The sequence below is a fragment of the Salmo salar genome, chromosome ssa15 (assembly GCF_905237065.1).
Source record: "Salmo salar chromosome ssa15, Ssal_v3.1, whole genome shotgun sequence".
Lineage (NCBI taxonomy): Eukaryota > Metazoa > Chordata > Actinopteri > Salmoniformes > Salmonidae > Salmo > Salmo salar.
This window is the reverse complement of record NC_059456.1, coordinates 79,093,276-79,105,797: the sequence shown is the minus strand read 5'-3', so window position 1 is coordinate 79,105,797 and position 12,522 is coordinate 79,093,276. Positions and strand designations below refer to the sequence as shown.

Genomic DNA, 12,522 nt, shown 5'->3' with positions numbered 1-12,522 from the left:
TCTGTTTCATTGTTACTGCCATTCTGACATCTCACACAAGTTTTCGCTCTGTTAGCCTGTATTTTATACTGTAGGGCTATGTGTGGTACAAAGGTGTCACCTATTTACTGGGCGCATTCTGTCCGTGACCCCGCCGTGGAAAAGGGCAACCCTGTTGTTTACTCGTCTGTCTGAGATGTTGCACAGGGGTTTGATCAGGGGATTTGATAGGAGCTGCAATTTAAAAAGAGGACACTGCAGCCCTGAACAAAAACAATTAAAGGAAAATGAAAGATGTCCCCCAAGGGTTGAAAATAGAAAATTAGCAACATGCATGCTGGAATCCACAGCCCCCCCTTGCCCACCCCTCCCTTTCCAAACTTACTGGGCCTGCATTGTTATGTATGATCAGATCTGCCAGTTCCTCCTCTAAGCTCCTTGTCACATTTTGACTTAATGAAGTGCAACTTAGAAGGGAATTGGGTTCATCATGCTAGTCGCACGATGCTCCCTTGTTGTAGCAAACAGGAGCGGCATGGGACTGAAGCGCTACAGTGCGAGTCGTTATCATTCTGGTCAGTCTGTTTAACACAAAATTAAACAAAGAACTAATTAGTGCCTTATGAATTAATAACTGCACTGTTGCCGAGTAGAAGTTAGGTTGCTGAGGGGAGATATAAAATAAGTAGGAAGATCAGGTTAGAATTATTATTGCGTTTTGGCCTCACTTGTGCTCTCAAGGTTAGGAAACTTTGTTGAGAAGTTGCAGTGACTCAACTGGTTCTGCCTAAGTAAGTTTCTGTCTTTGCCAATAGCTGGGTGCTATAGAGTTCAGTGGGCTTTGAATGTCATTCATGAAGTATAGCCAACTGTATGCTTAAATACACATACACATTCATCTTTTAAAATATTTTTTGTTATAGGCGTTATATGGCTGGGTCATAATCCTTGTTTAATGTTTATAGCAGGATTTTCCATAAACCTCTGGATTTTCTAGAAATTCGCACCCTTCAAACCCCTGCTTAAAGTGTCTCTTCTGTATAACGCTATGACCTTACCATTTTCAAGAGCCTTTTGAGGTTCTGAGAACTACATGTCTCACATCTACAATGTTGCACCACATCATTTGAAATGTTTTGCACCTGTATCATATGACTGTTGCCATAAGGGAAAGAGATCACGTTTGACCTAATTTCACATTCTCCATGAATGTGTTGAGCAGGCCTTTGCTAACTAGACCTTCAATGTTATTGGCAAATAAATTCACACCCTTCAATCTGATTGTGGGATTATTGATTCTAAGTAAATTATCATTGGCAAGCTGTGCTGAAATATTCACAAAACTGGTTAACCGGATATCACACCTGCTCCCCACTGTTGAATTGAAGATGGGACTCTGTCAACTGTTAAACTATTCCTCATCCCCCTCCCTCTTTTTATCTCTACATTCTGACTCAGTGCAAAGGGCCATTCAGCTGAAGTACACCTTCCTTGGTAACACTTTAAATGAAGGGTACCTACATAAGGACTTCATAACACATTCATAATCCATACATACTTCGTTCATAAGAAAAGCGATGAATAAAATATTCAGTTGTCAACAGTCATTTTAACATGCTTATGTACTGCTTAAGAATGCTGTATGCATGGGTTATGACTGTGCTATGAAGTCCTTATGTAGGTACCCTTCAATTAGTCTTAACATTTATTTTTAATTGCCCATCAGAGATGTGCAGAGAATGGACCTTCAAATACATATATTTCTTATATGTACAGTACCAGTCAAAAGTTTGGAAACATCTACTCATCCAAGGGTTTTTCTTTATTGTTACTATTGTTATATTGTAGAATAATAGTGAAGACATCAAAACTATGAAATAACACATATGGAATCATGTAGTAACCAAAAAAGTGTTAAACAAATCAACATTTATTTTATATTTGAGATTATTCAAACTAGCCACCCTTTGTGCAAAGCTGTCATCAAGGCAATCTTGGCATTCTCTCAACCAGCTTCATTAGGTAGTCACCTGAAATGCATTTCAATTAACAGGTGTGCCTTGTTAAAAGTTAATTTGTGGAATGTCTTTCCTTCTTGATGTGTTTGAGCCAATCAGTTGTGTTGTGACATGGTAGGGGTGGTATACAGAAGATAGCCCTATTTGGTAAAAGACCAAGTCCATATTATGGCAAGAACAGCTCAAATAAGCAAAGAGAAATGACAGTCCATCATTACTTTAAGACATGGTCAGTCAATCCAGAAAATATCAAGAACTTTAAAAGTTTCTTCAAGTGCAGTCACAAAAACCATTAAGCGCAATGATGAAACTCACTCTCATGAGGACTTTAGACTGGTGGAAATCTGTCCAAATTTGATATTTTTGGTTCCAATCGCCGTGTCTTTGTGAGACGCAGAGTAGGTGAACGGAAGATCTCCGCATGTGTGGTTCCCAGCATGAAGCATGGAGGAGGAGGTGTGATTGTGTGGGGGTGCTTTGCTGGTGAAACTGTCAGTGATTTATTTAGAATTCAAGGCACACTTAACCAGCATGGCTACCTCAGCATTCTGCAGCAATACATCCTCCCATCTGGTTTGCGATTAGTGGGACTGTTTTTCAACAGGACAATGACCCAACACACCTCCAGGCTGTGTAAGGGCTATTTGACCAAGATGGAGAGTGATGGAGTGTTGCATCAGATGACCTGGCCTCCACAATCACCCAACCTCAACCCAATTGAGATGGTTTGGGATGAGTTGGACTGCGGAGTGAAGGAAAAGCAGCCAAAGATGTGCTCAGCATATGTGGGAACTCCTTCAAGACTGTTAAAAAAAGCATTCCAGGTGAAGCTGGTTGAGAGAATGCCAAGAGTGTGCAAAGCTGTCATCAAGGCAAAGGGTGGCTACTTTGAAGAATCTCAAATATAAAATATATTTTGATTTGTTTAACACAGTTTTGGTTACTACATGATTCCATATGTGTCATTTCATAGTTTTGATGTTTTCACTATTAATCTTCAATGTAGGAAATAGTAAAAATAAAGAGAAACCCTTGAATAAGTAGGTGTGACCAAACTTTTGACTTGTATTGTATATGTAGATAGTGTAATAAATGATTGTTGGGCTTTAATGTTACCCCATCCCACACACACCTCTCTCCCCTCTTTCTTAGATGAAGTAAGTCTATATGGAGTGACTTGGTCCCATGCTGGAAGAGAAAACGAGGTAGGACAAATATACCGCATGACTGATTACTGCCACCACATTCTCCCCTGTTCATATCTACAACAATATCAAGCATCTTCATTAATCACCATGGATCAATGTGTCTGGGGTTGTAAAAATTGACAAATTACTTATTAGAATCCCACCGTTTTATTTTCCAGCTGATTAACTCACAGTGATGTCGTACACTGTACATATGCCCTGATGTATCGGTTTTTCGAGGAGGCATTCACAGCATGAAATGGCTGGGGCTATGATCATATATGCAGTCAGTGTTCTTCTGCTCTTGGTACCATGTAATATGGTGCAGACAGAGCTATTACCTGTGAGTGTACCCTTATATAACCCTTTCCAGGTCGTGCTAGGGCTGGAAACATAGTGGTATAAGGACACTCCACCCATAAATGTTTGACATAAAAGGCTACATAAGTCTACATACAGTAAAAGATACATATCACTCTCTTAGTGATAGTGCTTTATCAAGTCAAGAGAACGAGACATACTTGAAGCCCTGTCATAAGAGGATACATAACATCTGCGTAGTAATGACATAACAGATGCCATATGCAGTTGTGTCCTCTTATGAAGACTGACATGTTATGACACATGTTATGTTATGGCATTGCTATGACACAAACCATTGTTTAGGTTCATTAATTGTCCACTAGCTAAACATCTTACCTGGATAACAGTTTGTGTCATTGCTAAAAGTTGACATAAGATGCAAAGACTCTTTAGGATAGAAGGGCATTACTAAGAGTTTGTTATGTGAACTACATTATGAATGTTCATGAAACAACATTTACATAACAAACATTCAAAGTATGCAGTATGTCTCTTGTCACTTGCAAGGTTGGTTGTCATAATGACAATAGTTTTTGTTTGCCTTGTTTTGGGGGTTTTAGTGGTAAATTGTAACTAAGCATACGATAATATTAAATGCAGGTTACCTACTTAAGGACTTCATAAGACATTCATATCCATACCTACCGCATTCATAGCAGTACATAAGCATTTCGTACAACTTATCACAGCAACTGTAAGTTGATGTTGCCATTAGTTTTTGTGGTTGTTGAATATACTGCTTATGAATGTGATATGTGCAGGTTATGAATGTTTTATGTAGCCCTTATGTCAAGTGTTACTCCATAATATCCCAGACATCATTTTCTAATGGTTCCATTGAATGTCATTCACTAATTACTAGTAATTATTCCAACCATTAGATGCAGAAGGGTAAATACAGATGACTTTTGCCACCATTAGTAGTCATTATGTCGTTATAAACCTTTGAGTCAATTTACAACCTTTTAACCAAGAAATAAGAGCCACAGTATTAAATAGTTGTTCCTTGTTCCTTGAACTTGTACACCATTGTCAGAAACTCACAATACTATCTAACCAATAAAAAAACGAGCTTGTACAAGTTGATTGTTAATGATTGTTAATGACGTTAATGACTTGTGACTTGTAGAAACTGGGTTGCTTTTTTTTCTGAAACAAAACCTTCTGTGCTAATGATGTTAGCTGGTAGAGCACAATGCTGATGTAGGAGTCTGTCATGAGGATGCACACAACAGCCCTTGCCCCTGGCTTCCTAGTCAAGAGGGATCTGTACATTCAGAAGTGACACCGTGGGCTGTCTCATGTCAAAGTGAGGACCCTTAATGTCACCGGGGGGTGGCATGCCTGTGAATTAAGACGGGGCTGCACCACACTTCTTTGTCTTGGTGGCGTCAGTCAAAGATCGGAGGGAATAGACACTCTCGGCGTCAATCAGGGCCCAACTAAGTCTCCAGATTGATGTTACTTTAATTAATCCATATTAATGGATGCACCAACTAGAGGCATTATAATTGTAACTTCTAGGACTATATATATATAACACCTTCATAACCACTGCGTACACATTCATGAAGTCTTACAGTGCCTTGAAGCATAGCCTACGAGAACCTTGTGGAATCTTTCAACTTCCAGGATATACTAGGTGTAAAGTGAATGTTAGTAACACAGGTTGAGACTAGGACAAGCCATAGTGTCTTTCAATTTACGGGAATGTTAGTAGTAGGGCTGTCAAACGATGAAAAAATGTTGACCCAAATTTAAGATGTTTCAAATAAAAAACACATCACATTGGGTTGTAGGATATATATATATATATATGTGTGTGTATATTTTGATTATTGGGGAAGAAAATAGAAAATAAACTCTATTCTGAGACAATAACAACAGATCAGCCAGGTCTGAGATCATTTAAAATATAATAGAGCTATTATATCTAGCCTAGGCTACTTATCCATTTTCTTCAACATGAATTAGTCACAAGCTGCAACTAGAATTGGGATCATTTGCATAAATATTTTGACCTGATAACTACAACAAAAACAGTAGCTAAATGGAATGGATGTCCTCTTCTGATTAAAATGATTGTGGGAAATTAGAGTTTAAACTAGAGGCATTCAGCCATGGCATTTTAAACATTCGTTTGCTTAGATAACTAGCTAAAGTTAGCATAACTAACTAGCTACTTCTGTGCAAATTAAATGTTTGCTGTTATCTAAAGAAATGCCTGGGAATGTGTCCATGGTTGAACTTTCTGTAAGTTTTCCTTCAAAAGTGTTGCTCAAAACTGCGCGCATAGTGGATGTTTTAGCACCACAGTGAGACAGACCGCTCTACAGCTGCTGTCTTTTGGGAAGCTTTTTTCTTAATTTCTCTGCCGATTTGGAAAGGTTGATTAGCCTGGGAGACTGTAATATGAAGGGGAGGATGATTTCCTTCTCTCCAATACGCAGGGTGCTTTGGGAGGCCCAGTGAAGCAAGTGTGTGCCAACTACAGCAGCCCTCGCATCCTGACCCAACTCTCCCCTCGCCTTCAACCTGAATAGCTGGAGTATAGTTAGCTTAATTGGGTTTTGATATATTTAATTCAGCTAATCAGAATGCCCAACTGGCTCCAACATCGGGCCTGCATGCCTTTCCCCCCTTCCACAAAGCTCCCAGAGAACTGGGGTAGAGGAGAAGACTCCCAGACTGGGTTCCCCCTCTCTCTTAAACAGTGGGAGGAAAATTAAACTGGCAAATTTGTTTTCATTGGTTCTGGGGCTTCGTTTGGGGAGTCAGAGGCTTTTAATTGTGCTCGCTGTGAAGAATTTTGTAGGGCTGCTTACCAACAACAAAACTGCCGGCTCCCTTTTCTCTCCTCTTTGCCGTTCTTGAACGCTCAGGCTCTCAAAAAGGAGTGTGCAAGTTTGTTAGTGAAAGGCTTGACGTGCCGAAAATGTGGCTTTCTTTTGCATTGTGCAGGCACAGCTCTCCTTTAAGGTGTATTCCTTTATGTTACATTTCTTAACAGAAGCATAAGGGGTAAAGTATTGTGATTTAGAACATTGTAATAGTGTTGGGATTAGTTGTATGGTTAATAACAACATCCCTCTCAAATGGTGGACTTTTTTTTGTCTTTAGATACTGGTCATTGAAGGTTATTGTGTATTAGAGTCATGATTCTACAAAAACATCTGTGGCTTATTTGTTTGCCTAGTCATGAACTGGAGTAGCTAAATAAACTCCATCGTCCTGCAGGAGGACCATACCATTTGTCTCTTAGAGACAGAGAAAAAGTCGATGTAATATCTCAACGATAACAACAACAAAAAGAAGCCGCCGCCCCCTCATTTTCCTATTTTCTCTCTCTCTTCCATTTTTTGGCCTTTTGAATTTTTCCAGTGTGTCAAAACAAGCAAAGGCTACATGGAAACGGCAGCCTTGTGTAAATATTTATGATGTAACATCTCCATGTGAATAGACTTTCCTCCGAATCCATCCATCATTATGGGCACGTCATGAAAGCCCACCTCCCGGTGGCGGCTCAGGGCCTTAGGAAGCCTCAGACAGGAGCGGCGTGTCCCCCTCTCGTTCAAAGTATTTGTTTTTCTTTTGACTGGGGGCCGCCCAGCTGTGAGGGCATTTCATGTGTCGGCCCCTCCGCTTTCATTCAGCCTCGACTTCAAAGCCCATTTTGGCCCATTGTTTCTGTGACGTGGCTGGCGGCCCCGAGAAATGCCCAAACAGAAAAATGTGATGTAGGTCAAATTACAGCAGTTGTGCCTCTGAAAAAGTGAAATATCTTATGGTCCGAATGTAAAGCCCTGGTTACCGCGTAACCCTGGTTACCGCGTAGCCCTGGCTTTTGTGTTTCGATGTCCACCTCCTCACTTGCACACACCAAGTCTGAATTCTGGAGTTGTTGTTTGTGGAAAAGAGCTGAAAGCATTGTGTAGAACTGACATCTAAACAACCGTTTTAATCCCAGGTCTTTATGAATCATTTTAGTGCCGTGTCTATGATAGAACAACACCAACCAGACACAATGCTTTTCCTCCAAATTCACTCTTTCCTTGTAACATTTGGAACACCGACAGACTTAAGTTGGAAAGGTGGTGCAAATGTAGGAAATTGTCTTCTCCTTTGCCAGTTACTCAAGTAGACACTGAGTGAATTCTAAACGTTGTTGCAACAGGTCAATTAGTAGTGGAAAACCTATTAAGGGAGGATATTGTTCTTAGTACTGTACTTTGAGGTCTTTCGCTTCTGTTTGGGCCTTTGAGTTGTGTAATTGTATGGAGATATGGCACATTGTCTTGATGTTGTTAGAAATGAGAGGGAAAAGTATTCTGCGGTCTTTTTTCCCCCAAGCCACAAACCGCTGAGTATGTTTATTTTTCTATATGTGTGTGTGGTGTGTGGTGTGGGGTGTGTGGTGTGTGTGTGTGTGGGGTGTGTGTGGTGTGTGTGTGTGTGTGTGTGTGTGTGTGTGTTGTGTGTGTGTGTGTGTGTGTGTGTGGTGTGTGTGTGAGGTGTGTGTGTGGCTATTATCGTGATGTTGTTGTCCTGTTCCGTACTTGATTACCAAGGTTTTAGGCTTTTCATCTTGCATAACTTATCTGCAAAAAAATTGGTGTGGCAAATGTTAGTGAAGTATTGCCAACCCAGCCTCTAATAATACTAACATTAGCCACAGAGAATGTGATTAATACATCAGCACTCTGACAGACTGAGCCACAGTCTGGAAAAGGTAATATGGATTATTACAACGGTTGCAGAGCTCAATGCCGCCATCCAAGTCTATCCATTTATCTGCAATGATGAGACTCCTTTGTGTTGTGTAGGATTGTAACATCTATTTAAATAACAAAAGATATCATTCACGTGCACAGTTGTAGACCCCAACTGTTGTTTAATATTCAATCCACGCAACAATACACACACAAAAAGGAAGATTTGAGCAAAAACTTGACTTGGAAAGTCCATAGAACATCCACAGCATTATACATTTTCATTATTAATTGAGAGCCATGCTTCCAGCATTGGATCCATTTTCCCGAGCTTAGTGTGTCCGATTACCTTCAAAGACAAGTGTTGTTCCTTTATTGTTAAAGGTACATTTGTCAAATGCTAAATGACGCAATTCACAATTTTTGTGTGTGTTTGTGCGCGCGTGTGTGTGTGTGTGGTTGCGCATGATGGTGGTGTGTGTGTTTGTTGCACTCAGTTGGCTTTGAAGGGTACACAGAGTAAATGCTATTTTTCTCTCTTTTTGAGTGCCTCTTTTCTCAGCGGATCCATTCAAGCTTTCAATACCTTTTCTCCACCCTTTTTCCCCTGTCTCTTTTTTCAGCGAGCAGGAGGGTTTTACTTTACTCCTTTGTCATCCTAATTGATTGCATTAACCTTTTGAGTATTGAATTTCCTGTGCATCACGCCGAGCACAATGTGGAATATTATCATAATCCCTCCAAGTAATGGACACAGGGCAATCAACAATGCTTTGGGAAACGTACATCTTTGAAAGATGGAGCATCATATTATTTTCAATCAAAAGGGGCTAGCTGCACAGGCCTGGCAGGCGTTGGGAAACTTTGACAATGTCTTAAGTGGGGAGGGTTTCATCTTTGAAGCACACGTTTGCCACTTTGAACCTTCGCTCTCTTCACTGTCTTTGGAAATGGTTAGCTTAACTGTGTGAAAGTGTCCCTTTTAATCCTTTCATCTCGATGAAAAGAACGTACCTGTATAAGCCTATCTAACAAGGCTGCGGCCGTAATAATATCAGCCATGCATGATTTGTCTAGTCGTGTCTTCTATTTTTCAATTACTGTAGAAAGGATGCTTTTGGTACAGATGCTGATATCTATGGTGTTGGAATGTAATTGCCTCAATATTGGCGTGTCATAAACAAAATGCATTAATAGATCGTCATTTTGGAAACGATATGAACAAGTGAAAACTCTTACCTCCTGTTATTGAAATGTATTGTGAAGTTTAAGTTGTTACGTTGTATTTGAGAACCAATTGTTATGAGCTAGAATAAGGAGATTGTTTGGTAACACTTTATTTGATGGGTACCTGCATAAGGACTTCATAACACATTAATAACGCATACTTGTCTAAAGAAGCCCTTATAAAGGTACCCTTCAAATAAAGTGTTACCGATTATTGAAAGTGGCAAATGATTATAAAAGAGGAACTATATAGCACTTAAATCCTATGACAAAACCCTGCTTTACTGCACCACAATATATATCAATTATAGATCCTCCTCACCTGAAGTCACTTCTGTGAATTTTCCTCCTCTGGCTGAAGTGGCTTTAGAGACAGGAATAGCCCTTGATTTACTTTGCTATTGCTGGGTCACGTCATTTAATCTCTTTACCCACTTTAGATGAGCCTTTTTTTGGTTGAGGAGGGCATGTACATGGATTTGCCTGCTTTTAAAAATACTCTTTGCAGGAGTCAGAAATATTTGTAACGTTTCTTGAGTGTTGTCCTGTAACCCTACGGCATGATGTCACAAACACTGTTGGTCCAACAATAGTTGTTCTGTTGCATGTTTCAGTCAATTTGTGTCATACTGGATACCCTCATGTCTGGGTTTTCTCTAGGGCATGTCTGACAGAAACAGAAAGGGAACACTTTACATGAAGAGTATCCACACATTCATAACCCATACGTAACACATAAGCAATACGCATGTACTGTGGCTCAGTTGGTAGAGCATGGTGTTTGCAACGCCAGCATGGTGTGTGCAACGCCAGGGTTGTGGGTTCGATTCCCACGGGGGGCCAGTACAAAAAAAAAATGTATGCATTCACTACTGTAAGTTGCTCTGGATAAGAGTGTCTGCTAAATGACAAAAATGTAATGTAAAATGCATGTCTAAAATACAAATGTATCATTGCAGTAGGCACTACTGTGACATAACAAATACATGACATTGACATAAGCAGGTATTACATTATTATGCACTTCTTATTAATGGGTTATGAATGTGTTATGAAGTCCTCATGCTGGTACCCTTCAAATAAAGTGTCACCAATTAAACACTTAACTCAAAGCCTACAGACAAAAAGCCTACACAAATCTGTCATAAGAACAAAAGCTGTAGGTCGTTACGGTTCGACCATATACTTCTCATGCCTTCAGCACTTACACTCTTGTAAAGATGCATACAATGGTTAGAAGCACAACTAAATCAGATGTTTATAATGTCATGCTTCATAAGTGTTAACGTCATAGGTCATAAGCATAATCATGATGCCGTTCTTATGACCGCCTTATGAAGCTTAATGTCAGTAATGTCATTGAGCTTAAATGGAAGTGTCACGGAAATTACACAGATCAACCTTGAGCCTAAGTATGCCTAACTATTAGAGGCAGTGGACGTTTGTAAAAAAAAAACATGACGACCAACTGTGCCAGTTTTAAGTGACACCTGATCGGTCACAAGTTCATTGCAGCACAATAATAGCTACACCGCAACCACATGAAATAAGTTGGAGATCCCAAACGTAGTGTACTGAGCAGAATTCAACAACATGCTCAATATAGCCACAGCAACAACAAAAACGTAGGAGTTCTAGCAAACACCAGGCAGTGGGTTTGGATTAGCAAGGATAAAAGTCCCAGCTTTGTTTGGGCCTTTATTGGTGGAATAAAAATGGTCTTTTCAACAAAAACCCTGTGCATATTTGCAATGCTTGTTGGATTGCAGGGTTGTTGAATTTCCGAACCTGACAAAAGAGGCTGTCTGTATATGGCGCTGTCCTACACTAAAGCCACCTGGCTTTTTTAACAGTCTCTTTTGTGTTTCACTGTAAACACCAGTATAAAGGCATTCAAGTAATTGATTGTTAAGCAACAGATAGAATCTGTGTTATCATGTTTCCCTAGCAACAACATCTATTGTCTGGGTCTGCTTAGATGAATTGAAGCAAAACACTCCTTAATTCATATCAACTCTATTATATATATTTTTCAGCCAGGGAAAGAAAAAAAATCAATTGAAAGAGGCCTTTATGTACAGACAGATGCTGTTTTTTGATCAATAATTGTTTTAAACTGGGATGGAGTGTTTTGGTTTGATGTTGTCTGGTTAGTTATTCAAACATATCATGTCCTCTAGTGCTCAGGAGGCCTTATGTAAAAAAAAAAAAAAAAGATATATTTTTTTCAAATATAGAAATTTCACCTTTTAGGCCTAGCGTTTGGCACATCACCTGTCCCTTATTGATCAAAACAGAATGGTGTGATTGAGTGGGTCAAAAGATAGGTCAAGGTCAGTGAATGACGCAAAGCCCTCACCCTGTCCATCTTTTGTATTCCATCAAGCTTCGCTGATATTCCACTGGGGAAACGGTTTGCCCTAGGCATATGGAAACTAAAGGCCTTAAAAATGAATGCACCCATTAGTTAAATGAAAGCGCCCATTGAGTTGCCGAATATTGACATATCCTCGTAATTCTCTGAATGTCATGGACGATGATCAACCATTTGATCAATATATGCTTCAATGTAAGCAAGTGAAGTCTCAAGGCATACTAGGTAGTCGATACGATGAGGATGAAAACGCTTGACACAAGGTCAAGCTCTGTTTACCTGTCTCAAAAGAGAAGTGGCCAGTGTCCTCACAGATTATTCACGGCCAGATGAACAAACCACACAACACATCCAGGACCATCATCACCATAGACCTAAAGTTGTCAATTTAGTGCATATGTAGGGGCCTTTCAGGACCCAGCTGCATGCAGTTTGTTTGGCTGTGTGATGGGTTACCAGACAGGGCTTAGTAAAATATCTACTTTTGAAAGTCTACGTAGTGAGTACATTAGAGGATCCTACTTCATTACTAGAGTCTTGGTAGGACGACAGGCACTTTCGACATTAATATCTGTTATCCTCTGAGAAATTGCGTCAAACGAAGCTGCAGTGGATTGGCTTTCGTGGACGCAGCCATCGTGTCAAACATGCCTCAGCAGGGGATT

At 39.9% G+C, this 12,522-nt stretch overlaps 1 protein-coding gene across 1 annotated transcript in view; it reads left to right on the top strand.

Annotated features, from left to right (window-relative positions):
• casz1 (castor zinc finger 1) overlaps positions 1-12,522 on the top strand; it is a 264,348-nt gene that overhangs the window by 147,376 nt on the left and 104,450 nt on the right. Inside the window, exon 4 of the mRNA XM_014145815.2 lies at positions 3,150-3,202. The gene's annotated coding sequence lies outside the window, so the exon portion shown is untranslated. The remainder of the gene's footprint in view (positions 1-3,149; positions 3,203-12,522) is intronic.